Source organism: Neocloeon triangulifer, unplaced genomic scaffold, assembly GCF_031216515.1.
Source record: "Neocloeon triangulifer isolate White Clay Creek 2 clone unplaced genomic scaffold, ASM3121651v1 ptg000006l, whole genome shotgun sequence".
In the NCBI taxonomy this organism is placed as follows: Eukaryota; Metazoa; Arthropoda; class Insecta; order Ephemeroptera; family Baetidae; genus Neocloeon; species Neocloeon triangulifer.
In genome coordinates this window covers 698,037-704,113 of record NW_026775549.1, presented here as the reverse complement: position 1 = coordinate 704,113, position 6,077 = coordinate 698,037, and positions in this window count along the sequence as shown.

Sequence of the window (6,077 nt, the reverse complement as noted above, 5' to 3'; positions counted from 1 at the left end):
TAGGGGTTGAAGGTGTATCGACTCAATGTTAGGGCAAACTTGTGTGTCCTCGGTTTGCGTCGAGGAAATACGGAAAAGTTCTCTCCAGACCGGGAAAGTTTGAGTGATATTTTCGAATCGGCCACCGCACTCGGGGCGGCAGTGCAAGCGCTCGCTCGCTCACCCTCTCTCTCACCAGTTCGTACGCGGGTGAACCGCCCTTTGCCGACAGAGCAGCGCAGTAATGCCTGCTGTAAATAGGCGATGTGGTGGTCGAGAGGTTGAAGGATGTGCGCTCCCTTTTTTATTGATTAATATTATTGAGTTACAAGCGCAACTGACTCAGCAAAACCGCCTTATCTTTCCATCAATAACTTTCTTTATTTCTCGGGGAATTTGTAACAAAAGGGGGTCTTGAGGGCTGTTGACACAAAATCTTGCTGAGCTGCGTGCATCCTGTTTTATGCGCTGGGTGGTTGCTGCATGCTGACGAGGGTCTGCGGAGTAAAGAGAGGAATGAGAAATTTTTCATGCGGGGATCATCTTACAAAAAAACCCGCATCAAATTTTTTTATAAGTCTACTTTTTATAATTTAAAAAGTCACTTGTTATAATTTATAGTCTGATTTTTTTTGGTGGAACAGATTTCCAGATATACAGGAAAATTAGAGTTTAATTGACGTGGCGTACGCACACTAATTATCCACACTTGGCGTAATTGTTCGTCATTTGTATTGCGAGAAGGAAGTGGCTGTCATGTTAATAACAAATTTTGGCCAGCACTTTGGCACAATTAGACTCCGAGATGGCCATGCGTGATAAATTATGCACTGGTGTGTGCGTCTCCCGCTAATACATTGCGAGAATGTTAAATTAGCTCTCTAATAAACGCACTCTTTACGTTCCCCTTGACGGCCCTCGCAGATAAGACACGACAAACAAGTATAAAGCTGCGCACTAATTGCTGCATTTTTAATCTGCAATTTCCTTTGTGCAACTACGCAGGGAGTGCATGAAATAAATAGAGCTTTAATGCTTGATATAAAAGGGAAAAAGCAGTAAATTTACTTCTTGTCTAAAAATATAGGAAATCAACTTAAAAATTAATTTTATTGTGACGTAAAATTTTTATCTGGCAATTCAATTGATGTATTTTGTATTCTACTAGGAGTTTCCAATCCTTAATATCCTTAATATTCACAAAAAATTTAAAATTAATTATCAACTTTATAATTAATATTAAAATACAAAAGAGTTAATCAAAATTAAATAAATTAAACAAATTTACATACATGGGCAGAGCGCACTTTGCGCTCTGCGATCTGCGCTCGCGCTCTGCGCTCATGAGCGCGAGCGCAGAGCGCGATCGCACGATTTTCAAAATCGTGAGCGCGAGCGCAGAGCGCGAGCGCATTGGTCGCTGAGCGCAGCGCTCAATTGCGCTCATTTTGCGCTCAAACCAAGAGTAAAAATTCCCGAATTTGATCAAAAATTGTAATGAAAAACAGTGTTTTTATACCAAAAACTTCAAAACTGATCCCAATTTTGGTGATTTAACTTCAACTTTATCATTTCCAATTGCCGATGTATTTTTTGTTATATTAAAAAAATTTCTAAAAAGTCGCACTTTTTCCTCGGATAAATATATTTTTGAGCGCAACGCGTGAGCGCAAGACTTTTTAAAAATTTGAGCGCGAGCGCAGAGCGCGAGCGCAACATTTTCAAAATCTTGATCGCGAGCGCAGAGCGCGAGCGCACTGTTGCCAGTGATCGCGAGCGCGAGCGCGAGCGCAAAATTGTTGAGCGCACCCATGTATGCAAATTTATTTGTATAGCATTAAAAATAACTTTTAAAAGTGCATAAAAATACACTATTGTTGAAACCAGCACACAATAAAGGATAATGCCATTTTTATGGTTTAATTATTTAATTTTAATTGTTATGCGTCTTTTGTGAGCTTTTTAATTACGTGATGCTTGAAAACGCTTGAAATTCATCACATATAGCTGGCTGCAATTTTCACCTATTGTTTTATGCGTCGTTTCCTTATGCGTTTCGAAAAGTGCAAAACGACACGCGGCTCTGCGGCACTTTTTTCCAGCAGCATAATTAAACAATTTGCGATTATTCGGTGCGAGTGCAGCTAGGCGCAGGGGGCGCGGGGAGGCGCGGGGCCGCCGCGGAGAGCGAGTGTGCGTAGTACGCGCGCAGTGCACTTGAGCACTACTACAAAAAGAGCGCTATTTGCCATTGAATCCACTCTCGAGTTGCATCGAATCAATACGCTGGAACAAAACACATTGCTGCGAGAGCAAAAAAAGTTCCAGCAATGCGGCAAAAAGGGCTGCTGGAAAGTACGTACAGCCCTCGCTCGCCTCTCCTCAAATGCAGCCTTGAAGCGCGGCGCAGCCACATCTGCAGCGCCGGCCGCCCCGTGTCATTACCAACATTTCGTTTTCTGCCTTTTTGTTTCCCATTTCGTCGCCGTTCGTTAAGCTCCAGCACCTCGAAATAAAGAAAATGAGAACAGTCAAATGCACTTTACACACTGTCTTACTGCATTGTTATTATTTCTCGGCTTGATCTAACCCGCCGCCGCTGTCAATGCCCAATCTCGAGGTCGCTCCACAGCCGAACAACAGCTTTCACACCGAATGATTCCTTCGACTCGCGGTGTAATTTCTCAAGTTACGCCGTGTTAAAGAGACGAGATTTGAACAGGAAAATAGATTTTGTATAAATTTAAATTCTCCTATTCTTTGTCGAAGAAAAAAAAATTACAATTTTGATTTAAGAAATTAGGTCAATTTAGTAAAAGAAATAGAGGAAGTTATAAAAGTTTACCTTTCATTTACATTTTTTTCTAATTTCAGCAAAAGAAAAATAAAATTTTGCTTTATATAAAAAATATGAAAAAAAAAATTAAATTATGAATCTTTATCAATTCAATAATTCAAATAACAAGAACATCACTGTATAATAATAATCATTTATGGTTCTTACTATAGTCAAAAACACCTCAGTTGCATGGTTCAAAGGTTAAAAGTATGCAAGTTTAAATTTTGTTATTTCCTTTTTTTAATTGTTAATTTTGTGCTTTTGTAAGCAAAATTTCTTGTTACGCTGTGGCAAATTTTAGAATTTCATGTAGAAATTGGTGTTTAAAATTTGAATTTCCTCTATATCAGCATCAATGAAAAATAGATGCATTAGGGTATAACAATATTCTATTAACTTTGAAACGCTGTAAAAATATTATAAATACTTTAATCTATTCCAAAAAATTTATATATATGATACACAATTTCTTGCTAACTCCAATTTTTTTCCCATGCATGCTGATGAATTTTTAGTATTGAAATAAAAAACCCCCAGCACAAGCGTGCAGGAAACAGCAGTGCAAAATTATATGAAACTTCCTCTTGCTCTCTCGGTATGATGTTTGTAACTGCTCAGGTAGAAAATCACAGCGGCCCATTGCACAGCCCATTGCCACTGTAGTTGCAGCTGTAGATTTTCTATCAAAATGTTTTGATTTCTCCAACGACTCCGAATAAGTATGAAACTGTTTAAACAAAAAAAACATAAATTTGAAAAACAAATATGCTTAATATATTTCTTTATTTTAATGTTTTTCAAATAATATTCTAGAACGAGCAAAGGGATTGCCCAGTTGGTCATGTGCAAACCAATGTATTCGCCGCACGAACGTTGCCGGTTGCCGCAAGTGTATTGTGTGGGCCATGCATATTATCAGCAATTTTGTTTGCTTTCATAGCGCCAAGTGTTTTCGCCTCGAGTTTGCGTGTCCACCATATTATTCTGCGGAGTGTTTTATCTTTCTACTTCCTGTGCCGAGCAAAGACGATATTATATTTTCACATATATACGTGTCCACTGATTTTTATTCCTTCTGCGTTACTCTTCTTCTTCTTCTGCAATCAATTAAAGTAATAAAACTCGCGGGGTTTCAAGCTAGGAATGTGCGCGCGGTCGGAGTCAAAGGGAGCCGGTACGAATTTTAAGCAGTGCTGGCACAACCTCGCCTCCATTTCGTGCGTGCCCGGTGCACCCGAGTCGCGGGTACACCATACCATAGCAAGTGCTAGCGTGAAAATTGGATCTCATTGCGCAAAAAGTTCATTTCCTCCGGTCCGGGCAGCGCGTGGCCGCCGAAAATCAATACGAAACTTTCAAACCGGGCGGCCGAGTTGGCGCGCTGGGCGTGGCCGCGGCGAGTGAGATTCTCATACCAAAATAACAGCAAGTATGGAGTTGGCCGGAAGTCATCTCATAATCCCGCTTTGTGCTTGTTGATTGATCTTTTGTGGCTTATAAGAATGAGAACAGGTACGATTATCGCCGATTTTCGCAAATTCGGAGGGTAAGCCCGCGTTTCGGGGCCGCGTTCGGGACTTCGGGGGCCGCGGGGGCGCGACCGAGTGGCGCCGTGGGAGGGGAAGAGTTTGGCATTGGCAAGCTGCATAAAAAGTTTGAAGAAGTAAAAAGCAGCCGACGGCGTGTTTTCTTTGCGCTGCGCCTCCTCCTTTTTTTATCAATTTGGCAGTGATCGCTAATGCGCGCTGTAGTGAATATGTCTACGTGAATCGTACTCGTCCGAAATTCGTCTTAAGGTGCGAATCCCCTCGCCGGCCGACGAGTCGGCCTCCCGAAACCGGTGCCAGTGTCGTGCCAAAGTGGTGTGTGCCGTTTCGGCTGGTGTGCAATTGTATTCGGCCGAGTAATCTCCGCAGCAATGAGAGCGAATATGGCTGCTGCTGGTGCCGCGAGTGCGATTACTTCTCGCGGGGCCAGTAAAATGGCCAGGGCCGCGCGTCGTGCCGAGTTTTGGTGCCGAATCGGTGCTCTTTCTCGCTGATTGATTTTCGCCCTTTTGTGCTCTCGTTCGCTCACTCGCTGCTCCCCGTGCACTTTACTCGGGGGGGGCTCATACGCAATTACGCTCGCTATCAGTACGGTAAGGTGCAACGCTATCGATTTTGTCCGAAAAGCTGCAGTTTACGCCCGCCTGATCAAAATTACTTTCGAGTTCAATTTTCATTTTTTGAATTTCTCTAAATTTTTTTAATTTTATTTTAATTCATGAAAATTACTCTTTCTCGGTTTGCCGAAGAGTTTTGTAAGTGACCGACTTTTTAAATCGTAGATAAAATTTTGTGCTTTTCACGAACAGCTGTGTTAGATAAACATTATTACTGGGACTTTGCATTTGCTATCTCCGGCTGATAGAGCCCCTCTTTCCTTTTCTCTAATTTTTTTTGCTTGTTTCCGGAGACTTTTGAACCTTTGCTCTAATTGTCAGAAAATAATTTCGAAATCGCATGAAGTCATTCCCGAAGGCGTTTTTAATCGTCTTATCGCGCCTTTTCTATATATGATTGCCGTAAAAAGATGCACCTCCAGCAAACACAATATAAATTTTCAACAAATCAAATTAACGTTCAGTGAGATTAGATAATTTTTCCTAGTACAAAATTAACGCTATTTACCTAGTGGCGCCTTTGCCGGAACCAAAAAAATATGTCTGGAAAAAAATAAAATTTCTAAATAAGTCCTAATTATTATTATTATTATTTATTCAACTCGAGTCACGAAAAAAAATTGAAATTGGAAAAATGAGTAGAAAGGGGAATTATTTGCCTTTTTAATTTTCTTATCTCGTTCCCTTAAAAATAAGGACAGCAGCAAAAGTGAAAAGCGCAACGCTTCGACATTTTAAAATATTTTACTTTTGGTGGCCTTTTTACCACCGCGGCCTTCATAGTTTGTGAAGAAAGTGCGATGAAAGGCCACGTTTTATTTATTTAAATTGGAAATTTTCCTGCACCAATTAAAATAAAATTTCCTCATTTTACAAAACTCGTATCAAATTAGAAGCTCTCTCGGGAAAGTAAAAATTAAAATAGCTGCATTTTTTAATAACTTTTGTCACCACGGAAATCGATGCCTAGTTCTTTTTTCACGAGGGGCCCTTTTCTTCATTTGCCATTTTATTTAGATTTTCTCTCCCTGACTTCAAAGTCGAATCGCCATTTGGGGGGCCTCGCTCCTCATTAAGAAAAACCTGCTCCCTCAG